The following is a 12711-nucleotide window of genomic DNA, read 5'->3' on the forward strand; positions in this document are numbered from 1 at the left end:
ACAAGTTGTGTGGCTTAATGTCAGCTTCAAAATAATGCATCATTTGTGTCATCACCATGCTTCCTTGTAAAGATATGAGCATAATAATGAAAAGTATTGAAAATGTATAATTTTCATAATCCTACAAGACTAAACAAACTGTGATATCTGTACATGTGTACAGTGCACAAACACAGTTCTTTTACCATGTTGTAAGGAGTAACACTGTATTCAAAATGAGGTATTACTTGGCGCACTGACATGTTCCCCTTCCTACGTTATTTACCAAAATATGAAAAAAAATCATAATTTCCATAACCTAAGTCCTAAACAAATTTTGATATCTGTACATGTGTACAACATACAGGCACTTTTACCATGTTAGAGTTATGAATACTGTGTTCAAAATGAGGTATTACTTAGCACATTCAGATGCTCCCTTGCAAAGTTATTTACCATAATATTAAAAAAAAAATCATAAATTCCATAACCTAAGTCTGAAACAAACTTTGATATCTGTACATTTGTACAACATACAGGCACAGTTCTTTTACCATGTTGGAACTATTAATACTGTCTTCAAAGGGAGGTATTACTTAGCATAGTGACATGCTCCCTTGCAAAGTTATTTACCAAAATATGAAAAAAATCATAATTTCCATAACGTAAGCCCTTAACAAATTGTGATATATGTACATGTTTCAGCGCATAGCCACAGTTCTTTTACCATGTTGTAAGGACTAATACTGTCTTCAAAATGAGTTATTATTTAGCACGTTGGCATCTTTCCTTAGCAAAGTCATTCACTAAAATGTGAAAAAAAAATCATAATTTTCATAACCCTAATCTTAAAAAATGTAATATCTGTACATGTGTACAGCATACAGACACAGTTCTTTTATCATGTTGTAAGAACTAACATTGTCTTCAAAATGAGGCATGGCTTGGCTCAATTACATGTTCCCTAGCAAAGTTATTTACCAAAATATGAAAAAAATCATAATTTCCATAACCTGTGTCCTAAACAAACTGTGATATCTGTACATCTACAGCATACAGACACAGTTCTTTTACCATGTTGTACATACATATACTGCCTTCAAAATGAGGTATTACTTAGCACATTGACATCTTTCCTTAGGAAAGTCATTCACTAAAATATGAAAAAATACCATAAGTTTCATAACCTTAGTCCTAAAAACAACTGTGATATCTCTACAGATGTACAGCATACAGACACAATTATTTTATCATGTTGTAAGGACTAATGCTGTCTTCAAAATGAGGTATGCCATGGCACAATTACATGCTCCCTAGCAAAGTTATTTACCAAAATATGAAAAAAAATGTAATAGCTTTCATAACCCAAGTCATAAACAAATTAATCTGTACACATCTACAATTTCATGCTCCCTAGCAAAGTTATTTAACAAAATATGAAAAAAATGTAATAGCTTTCATAACCCAAGTCATAAAAAAATTCATCTGTACACATCTACAGCCTATGCATACAGTTCTTTTACCATGTTATAAATGCTAATACTGTCTTCAAAATGAGGTCTTTCTTAGCATGTTAGCATTTTCCCTAGCAAAGTTATTTAGCAAACTATGGCAACATATTATAATTTTCATAACCTAAGTCATAAACTGTGATATCTGTACATGCGTACAGCATACATAGTTATTTTACCATCTTAAAATGAGGTTTTACTCAGCATGTTGACAAGTTCCCTAGCAGACTTATACAACAAAATATGACAATTATCAGTGGCACTCGAGGACATCTGCAGTGTCCCATACCTGTGTTTGCAAGGTGATAATGACTTTTAGTACTGTGAATAACAGTGGCAGCTGCTGATGGTTTTATCTGACAACTGATAATGACTCAGTGTTATACTGTAATGGCATGTATTGTAAATTAATAATGTGATAATGACTTGTATTTCATTACCGCAAGGTTCTGCATTCTCATATAAAGGTGATAATTGCTACACATAACTGTTTGAGCAAACATTCATTACATTCCTGGTACAGGTGTAATGTACAACTGAGTCATTACCATCTGTCAGGAAAAGACCAGAGTAATTCAGTAAAAGCTGTATATTACTTATATATTACTAAGCCCTTCCTCTCACCTATATGTTACACATGACTGACAAAGGCAGAAATATTGTCCAAAATGTATGGTTGCTCCATGCCAGAATTAGTGTACAAGTAATAACATTCATCTCATTTAGCCATCAACTGATTAAAATCAGACACACAAAGTAACAAATATCTAAACTATCTGGTTGATCCATGTAAGAATTAGTACAAAAGTAATAACTTTTATCTCATGTTCAATCATAGCCTCACCTTAAGCTATATGCCCACTGAATGGTGCACAGCAACAGTTATCCCACTCCACAAAGGGGGAGCCACCACGGAACCTGGAAACTACTGCCCCATTAGCCTGACAATCCAGGTCTGCAAGGCTATGGAATGTATCATCATGGAAATTATAAACAATGACATTGGTAATCTCCAAACTCTGGACCCCACCCAGTTCGGGTTTGTAAAAGGCAGATCATGTCTCCTAAACCTGATAAACTTCTTTGAAGCAGTCACCAAAGCCATAGATGAGGGTAAGGTGGTTCACACAGCCTATCTAGATCTCGTCAAGGTTTTCGACACCATCCCCCACTCTGGAATTATAGATAAACTCACTAAACTAGGTATAAATCCCTATGTCACAAGATGGGTTGCCAACTGGCTCACTGACAGAACCCACACTGTGAAAGTAGCAGACTCCAAATCCAACTTCAGACCAGTGACAAGTGGAGTACCACAAGGTTCAGTCCTGGTTCCTCTCCTGTTTGGTATCTACTTCTCTGAAGTACAGGCTAACACAGAAGGTCTTTGGCTAATGAAGTTTGCAGATGTCTGCAAACTGGGAGCCATAATCAAAACTCCAAAAGATGTGGACATCCTACAAAAGGGCCTTGCTGAGACAGATGCCTGGTGTCAAAGCCATGGCCAATAGCTGAATGATAAAAAGTGCATTGTCATCCCTTTTGGCAAAAACTCTATACCCATGAACTACCACATAAGCGGTAGTCTACTTAACACCGAAAGTGTGATAAGAGACCTTGGGACATAGGTGGACTGTAGTCTCTCCTTTGATAATCACATTGCCACAGTAGTCAGGAAATTCTTCTGTGTGGCACATCTCATCACAAAAGGTTTTTCATCCAGGAAAAAAGAAGTCATTGTTCCCCTCTACTCATCACTCATTAGACCCATTATAGAGTACAACGCCCCTTTTAGTATGTACCTCACAAGACATCTACAACAACTGGAAAGGCCACAGAAATACCTCACAAAGAGGATTACCAGCCTCAAACAGATGCCCTACGCAGACCGTCTTAAAAAACTGCAGCTTTACTCCATCGCATATCACCTACTCAGAGGCGATCTCTGCCTAACACACAAAGCTATGTCAAACTCAAAACTTTTGGACATGCTCCACTTAAAAAAATCCCAATCCCTATTAACTAAATGCTCTAGGGACCTAAACCTTGTCACCACAATAAACAGATCATGCTGGAGGGATAGATTCCTGTCCCAGAGACTTCCCATACTCTAGAACAAACTGCCTATCTATATCAAACAAAGCTCCTCATTAGCACTCTTCAAGAAAAATCTTGGTGATTGGATGGGAGATAGGAAATTCACCCTGGGGATCACTTCTGTGGATCTGCTCAACAGTGGCACAGGAAAATAATTTTCTTGGGCGGCGAAAGCCAGGGTACCTTTTGGCTAGGCTTATATAGGCCCTAGGGCCAATAGCCTAGTACCTACCTATGAACCTATGAACTGAATCATCCCTCTGATTAGAATGAGACACATAAGTGACAAAGGCAGGAATACTGTCCAACATATCTGGTTTATCAATGCCAAAGCTGGTGTAAAATCAGTAATAACATATCTCACTAAGTCCTTGCTCTCACCCAAACATGTTTGGCATATCATAGGTAACTTATCCAGTTGACACTTTCAGATTAGTAGCCTAGTGCCAGCTATGGATCTGACAATACTTTCTTTACAACTATGGCACATGTTGGGTCAAAATTAGATCACTGCCACATAAGTTCCCAAACATGAACAACTGGGTCAACTCTTAGGGGTGTATTGTCAATGTGGTATTTCCCTTGAGGTGGATGACTTCCCAAAGGATACAATAATGCATTTTTGGCATTTGTTTCAGTCCATGATTTTGGCACAATTTATTTGGAAGAAACCTTCCTCCAAGATGGTCAAGTCATTCCGAGACCGAGTGAATGCTCCTAGCTTGCAGTCATGGGGAAACTTAGGCAGAGCCCTTTCTATTGGCTTTTACTTCAGAAAAGTAGATGCCAAGCAGGACAGGTCACAGCACAGAACCATGGGAGACAACACTGGTGACTACCTCTTTGTGGAGGTAACTTCTCCTATTTGATTTCCTGAGTCCTATTTGTGAGACAGTTGGCAATCCAGCAGGTGACATAGGGTAGTTCCAGATTATTTATGCCCGAGTGGAGAATTGTGTCAAAAGCTTGAGGTATGTGATGTGTACCATCTTGCTCACATCCTTTTTCTGATGCTTCTTATGACTGGTATGGTTGAAATATTAAGAATTAGTATGGCAAACAATTTAAGTCTTTTATGAATGATGAAGCACGCTATTGTTGACTTATGTTGTGGATCACGACAGTGTTAACCTATAGTGTAGATAGAGGACCAGTAATGGATTACTGCCATTCTTATAGCTATAGATATCTGTTTTAAAAAGATCACTATAAGATCATAAGAGGTTACTAGGCTAATGGCCCTGGGGCCCTTACAAGCCTAGCTAAGAGTTTATCCCCAAAATGAAACCTCAGTCAGCACCTGTCACCCTTATCAATGAGGGACACAGGTGGAATCCCTGGGACAAATTTATGGTTTCCCATCCACTCATCAAGGTTGCTCTTGAAAAGGGTTGACAGGCATTGATGCTTTACTATTGGTATCAAACCAGTGAGCTTGGAAAGTGTTAAATGATAACTCTCACATTAGTATGGACAATACTGTGGGGATGCATCCACCTCATGTTGTGTAAGGTGATGGCTGGAAATAACCTTCTTTCTGCACAAAAAGTAACCAAACCTTAATCAGCACTAGCTCTTCTAATTATTTATTCATTCATTCCCAAAGAGCCCAGTTTACTCACTTTAGGCATCTTGGGTACTTATACCACATAAATTACATTCGGACTACCTGCATACTTCTAATTTTGAAAAACAGCTTCCTCAGCCTCAATTCACTTACAAATTGGCCATCGTACACCACTGACTTCTACACATAAACGTTAGTTGTTTCCCAAAGCATGTAAGCCCCCCAAGTCACCAAAGAACACACTAAAAAACAGGAGGAAATCAACTAGTAAGGAAAGACTGCTCAGCACTCTTAGTCAATTCCCTAATATAAAACATGCACTCTGTAAGACACAAACTTGAAAATAAGTTCCGTTTAATCGTAAAAAAAGAGGCCCACATAGATTGGTATACCACCACAGATAAATAAAACAGTATTGCCACCACCACTTAGTAAATCAATTAGCGTCACTCAGTAGTTAAGACTACCCATCTGGACATTCTGCAAAAACCTGGGCAGTTGAGGGGTATGCTACCTATTTCTTTGACACACACATACACACAATACCTCTCAATCTCTTAGCACAAGAAGTCTGAGCAAAGCCTGTCATAATGAGGGAACAAAGGCCCAAAACCCAAAACTAGGGACACATTTTAAATATTGCTGTTATAAATTCAGAACGTTGCCAGAATAACAGAATTTGTATTAGAATGCATTTTCTAAAAGATATGAAGTCTGAAACTAAAGTCAGATTCATCCAGTGTCTGTAGGTCCCCAATATCTTATTTATAAGGTCCATGATGATCCTTTCCCATTGCTTTGCAGGCCAGTGTAGTGATATGGGGTTATTCAGGTGGGATCTTGCACCACCGGTGTTGCACCACGGAGGGACTTTGTGTGCAATGCTTTTGGCCACTCTTCCTGTCATATCCTGTAGTAAGGATCAACAGTAGTTTTAGGTTTTTTAGTTTGTCTTAGGTCTTGAGTTCATTTGAGCCCGACACCCCCCTGGTCCCATTGATGCTGTGTTTCTTGCTTTGGAGAGGCTCTAGTTGAGCTTACCTGAGCATCTGAGCAGTCAGGGGCAGGACCTGAGATATTAGCCCTTTGGTGGGAGGAGAAGTGGGCCGGGAAACCTGTGCTACTGATGTTGGCAATGTTCAGTTCGGGCATCTTTTGTCATTTTTCTTGAAATATACTGTATATTTCAAAATGTTTGAGAAAGCACAGTCAGAACACAAGGAGGTTCAGGCGAAGAAAAAAAAGTTTTTTTTTACTTTTTGAAAGGGAAAAGGAGAGGCCAGAAGGCCTTCTCTCTGTGTTCTAAGAATGATAATAGAGCTAGACTAGAACACAAAAGAATCAGCCCCCACTAGCCAAAAGATACACACACAGAGGGAAAGGCTAAAGTTAACACCTACAGACAGCAAGCACTAGAGACACAAATGAAAGTTTTCATGCCATTAGTTAATATATTTAATCCTTAGATCATCCTGGTGATTTCTCAAAAAAAAAATTAAAAAAAAAGACATTTTATGAGGAACAGATCAAAAATATAAGGCAAATATCTGGACATTCTCTGAAAATCTATACAGTTGAGAGGTATGCTAGTGCTATTGACAAACTTGCAAAACACAATCTGTAGTTTTCTTTTCAACATGACTTTACAGCCAGAAAATGCACTGAATAAGCTCTGCATCAGATGCCACAAGTTGTTAAAACCAAGCTGGATTAAAATGAAATAGGCACTGTCCTCTATCAAACTGATCTAAAGTTTCTGACAGTCAATACTTGCAAAATAGAGATTGCAGTCAGTGTCTACTATCAGTATCATAGTTTTGCAACTATCTAAGCAATCACAATCAATTGATTGCAAAGTGTGCTTTTACAGCCCCTTCCAGTCAAAGTAGGTGTTCCATAAAGGTCTGGTCTATCCTTCATCCATTACTTTCCTAAATGTATTATATACAGGAATTGCTTTACTATAGACATTAAACAGGTTACTTCAAACCTGCAAACCATATTCACTAAACTCTGAAGACTGACTAGAAGGCTGCCTTCTCTACAACAGAAACAAAACTAAAAAACAATGAAAAATGCTCACTTCTAACATACCTCAACAGCAGAGCACAATTCAAATAATTTTCAAATAAGACTTAATGAAAAAAATCAAATAGAAAAAAAACTACAAGGGGTTATCACAGTCAGATTTTTCTTACTGCCAAATTTCCTGTATGGCCTAAACTAATTTTTCTATAATATGGCAGACGATTTACAGTCACAACTCCTGCACCCATCATAGCCTCTCTCAACAAATGATAAACTACAATTTAAAATAAAATCTGCCTAGTTCAAGGTTAGCCAGTCACTTATGTTATCTACCTGATATCATCTTTATGAAGCAGGTTTAGGACCATAAAAAATAACATTGGGCATGTCATACAGGTAATTTTATAAGCCTTTACAATAAATAACTGTTAAAATTAACTAGTGCGTGGTACACGTAATTCTTAATTTCTGCAGAATGTATTCTGTTAATCACATAACATCAACTGGAACTTTTTTAGGGATCCTTATGTTTTGTTTGCATTACACGTAAACTGAAATAAATGTACAGGTTTGCACTGCTGCTGCTAATAAATGCACGCAACTCATTGCATAGCCTGCAAGGGCACTATTTTAAAAAGCTGAATAATTTGCAGTAATTAGATACTCCCCACAGCTGTCCTATAGCCCCACCACTTACTTTTCTACAATGGTCGGTAACCTTATTTTACTATCAAATAAGGCATAGCACCCTAAAAATATGAAACACATAACCCAATTAACCGTGCTGACCCACTTCTTATCAAGCCCAAATTATGGAAATCACTTTGGACATATTCTTACAGGATGGTCTATCAACTTTCCCTTGTATGTGCTCACTTACTCCGTAAATCTCGGGAAGACATATTGAGGGAGGTTATGATGCTGTTGCACTCCTGGATGGGGAAGGAGGAAAGTCCAAATTCTACCAAGCAGGAAAAACTCAGAAACAAGTAAAAATCCCATAAACATTAAATGAAACTAATGGATGGTTTCTTCCATCTCTCACTTCCAGTTCCTCGCTTTCTCTTGTTATGGAAGCTAAGCCATTCCTTGACTACCATCTCGATGTGATAGGTGAACTAACAAGTGCATTGTGATGCAGCTTTGCCATTTTAGTAGATGCAAGAACATTTTATGTGTTTTTTTTTTAATTCTAAAATAAATGCCGATTGTGAAGTGTGTAGAATGAATGTAAGCAATGTTATGGAATGTTACGGAAATATAAATGAATAATCCCACACAGTGAATAGTGGCCATACAGAAGCTTGATTTATGTGATCACTCTGCTCTAAGTTTAGTTAGCAACCAAATGAAAGGCAAAGCACTTTAAGGTGCTTTTTGAATGTGTTTGGGAAGAAGAGAGTCCTTTCCTTGGCCATTTGTTATACACTAGCGCAGCATTACCTCTCAACTTCTGGGAAAGCCAAAAATAATGAAGGAACAAAGGCCCAAATCACATATATTTTTCCAAATATTACTCTAATTAACAGAACACCATTAACATGATGTACTTGCAGGAAAACAAGACGCATGAAACTGTTAAGCCTAGCATCATCAACTGTAATCCCTAATGATTCATCAAAATTTTGAGGGATATGGCAAACATATGCAAAACCAAGGATAGCTGAGCAGCAAGGAGAGTTTTAATGCAGGAGACCTACTGACTGAAGGCTCTTGGTTTTACACTGAAAATTTCCTATGGACAATGTAGTTTGAGGAATGCAAGCTCTGTTTCTTTTAGTGTGTGCGACCACAAAACTGAAAAGAGAAAGAAATTAAAGGGGGTATTACCAATAAACCAGATTACTACTTCTAAGATGGTCCGCAACTGTCAGTATATCTTGATAATGAATTTTCATTAGCTCCAAGTCATGTAGTATGTCTTCTGATGGTGTAGTTAAAGGTTTGCAATGTGTGAATATGAGCAAGGGCGGGCACAAACTACTGTGTGCAGGAGTGGCCTTAGGTCAACTGGTGCCCTAGGTAAAAGGGCTCCATGCCCCCTCCCTCACATCACCTGGTGCCCCATCCTGGTCTACCTACACCAAATAAATACTGGAAAAGCGTGGCTGCCTAGTTGGCCTATGCCTAAGGCCGGCTATGACTGTGTGGGCGGAGTTCGCTATTGCACATGAGGAAATGATGCAAACTGAAATCAAGCTACGTATTCGAAATTCTTCCAAAGTACAGTAAGACAGTAACATACAATAAACTGAAAATCTTGGTCTTCTACATGCAATGTGCTGTTTAAAAAACATTTTATAGGTTTAAACAAACACGAACAGTAAAAATAATTACTGCCATGGGATCACCCGCTGTCACTCCTCGCTCACATAATCTGCCCTCTTTGTACAGAAAATTAGCCGATGTTCTCAAAAATTTCAAATATAACCATGTGTCAACTCCATGCTGAAAAATAAGTTGAGAAGGTAACTGACAAACGTCAGGTACTTTCTCAACTTATTTTCTAACAGTGGAGCTAAAACACAAGTATGAATTTACTTGCACTTGTATTAGACATTCGGGTGTAATGCTACACAATTCCTAGCGTCTCAGTGAGCGCTCGGGTGTAAGTGCAGAAGCACTATGCAACAGTACTCGGGGTTAATGAATTAAACCATCAATAATTACATGGATCAAAGTCTTTTAACACTTGTGTGATATCAACTTCAGTGTCATCAATACTCTCTAAAGTGGTGACAAGAATGACATATTTATTCTTGAAGCTGTGCAGGCAATCAGCCTGACTCATCCACCGGGTACTACAAGGTACCAGAAGTGAGGTACTTCTGTCTTCATCTTCATCACATAGGAACTGTGTGAATTCCTTAAGCTGGGCTAAATACTCATTGTGATGTTTAGCATTGAAATTATTTTCCTAAAGTTCAGGAAAAGCAAAGGTTTCCAATAGTCAATAAAGGCTTGTGGAGTATTTGTTTCATGTATTTTTGTGGTTGGTGGTATTGACCATCGGAAGCCTTTGCTTTTCTTGGTGTGTATTCTGTGGAGTATTGGTTTCACTTATTTTTGTGATTTTCTTAAAGGTGTCAAGAGTGTTTACCATGTCATGCATTGCACATGAATGAACTATAGCATTGTTGAGCTTGTCTGCTTTACAGGCAGTGTACATAGGTTCTGGAAATAGGGCTCAAATTCTTACCTGCACACCATTAAAATGGCCAGACATATTGCTTCCTCTGTCATAGCCTTGTCCTTGCAATAACTTCTTGTCCACACCCCATGTTGCAAGTCTCTGTAGAATGAGGTCAGCTAAGACTTTTCTTGTAATGTCATATGCTTCAACAAATTCAATGAAGTCTTCATGAATTTCTGCATTTCCATCACTTCTATGAACATAGCGTAGAGCCAGAGTCACCTGCTCCTTATGGGAGATGTCAGTTATTCCATCAGTAATTAAACTGAAGAACTTTGCCTCTTAACTCTACTTAAAAATTTTCTCTGGATCTGTAACCCAATAGGATTAATAATTTCATTTTGAATTTGTGCCAAAGTGTACAGTGCATTTCACGGACCTTCCTTAAATGGTCGTCAAGTACAAAGTCCACTTCTGCCATGCATTCAAGCAGTGATTTAAAGTTTCCTGTGCAACTTAGTTTTCCACAGAGTGGCAAATTCTGTCTTCCACAGAGAAGAATTATCTGCACAATACGTCTCAAGGCATGAACTGTGCATTCCTGCAACTTCTTATCTTTCTGTGCAATGCATTGATACGCTGTTTGCAGTTGGCCAGAGCAAATTACTCTGACTTTACAAAGCATTTTCATCATCCTTTGACTTGCTATGTCATTCAAGAATCATCCTTGCATTACATCAATTGGTCATAGGCATGGAGAACCAACACAAACTCTCTAGTGTGTTGAAGACAAGGCATGGACCACAGAAGACCCCATCCAAACTCTGTGAATACTGTACAAACTGGAATTCATGTAGAAGTTGTAGACTGAATCTTCTGTTTTTGCTGGCTTCCAGAATACCCAATGAAATGCTTAGGGAACTCAAAGCCTTCAGGGGGTAACCACCACACGGTCAAGATGGTCATTTTGTCAATATCTGTAAGATGATCACATTTGTACACGCCAATGTCATAATCGTTTATGACATCATTCATGCTATTAGAAACTTCAGTGTGGGTGTTAGAATGTTTGGAGTGTTGCATATGTCCTGCTGCAGTACTTGTGTAGTCCACTGTCACGGCACTTGACTGAAGATCTTGCTCGAGGATATTGCACTTTCTTTTATCAAATTCATCTAGGTCTGCACCTCAATCTTGTCACTGCTGTCATAGGTACTGCTGGATATAGCACAGACCTCCTCACATTCAGGACTTCCACATGGAGTCACAGCTGCTGATTCTTGACTCACAGACTTATCTGGAAGAAAGCTGTTTGGACTTTGAGGACCTGCAGCTGATTCTCCAGGAACATCCAGTTGTGCAACTCCTCTCATCGATACTTTCACTATATCAGAATGACTAAAAAGAAAAGGGAAGGTGCCGCTCTCCTGTCTCAGACACAATAGATGAGTCCTCGTGGGTTCTGTTTAAGCAGCTTTATTTTATACAAACACATCACTATAGAGACTTACTGATTATAACTTAAGTAACTTATATACAAGCTAATAACTGCAATCATGCATGCTGTTTCTCTGGCTGCTCCTTTAAAATTGCACTAGGGCTTGCATGTGTCTGGAATTTATACATGCATGTACAGCCTCACATGCTTCTTAAAGATATAGCATACAGACTTGCACTATGATCTACACCCTCCCTCTTTGAGAAATAGATCAAACAATTGTTATGAGATTATTTGGCATACAGAAATCACAGGTGATCCTTAGTCGTGCATTATACAACATTAAATATATATGTATGTACAATCAAGCCACGTTGCTGCGTATTTCACACATGGCTTAAATATTTGCCCATATCATGTGACATAAAACTGGGAATTAGATTTAGTAACTGGAACAGTTCCTACAAAATGATTGACCTGTGGAATGTTCGAATCATTTTCTGGAATGGAATCAGAATTTTTAACACATTCTGGTCTGGAAACATTGTCTGATTTGCTCTTAGGTTTAGAGTTTGCATCACAGAAACAATGTTGTGATGGAAGTGATGATGATTCTGGTACAGGAAGAAGATGTCTGTGGTTCCTCCTATACTCCACACCCTAGGAGTCTACAAAGTAAGATCTTTGCTTGGCACAGATGCCTGTAACCTGTCCTATTTGATCAAAACCTTTTGTTGTCTGAATTCGTACCATTCCTCCTTCTCTCCATGGACAAAGTAATCTGCTCGATCTGTCGTAACTAGATTTCTGGATGTTACTCTTCTTAAACAATTGAGCCTTGATAGTTTTATTGTTCTTAGGTTTAGGCTGCAACAAACTGGAAGAAATAGGTATCGTAATTCTAGTTTGCCTGGAAAGTAGTCTTTGAGCAGGTGATCCAAGAATATCGTCATGGGGT

This window comes from Protopterus annectens, chromosome 1.part1 (assembly GCF_019279795.1).
Source record: "Protopterus annectens isolate FY-2018-M chromosome 1.part1, PAN1.0, whole genome shotgun sequence".
Classification (NCBI taxonomy): Eukaryota; Metazoa; Chordata; order Ceratodontiformes; family Protopteridae; genus Protopterus; species Protopterus annectens.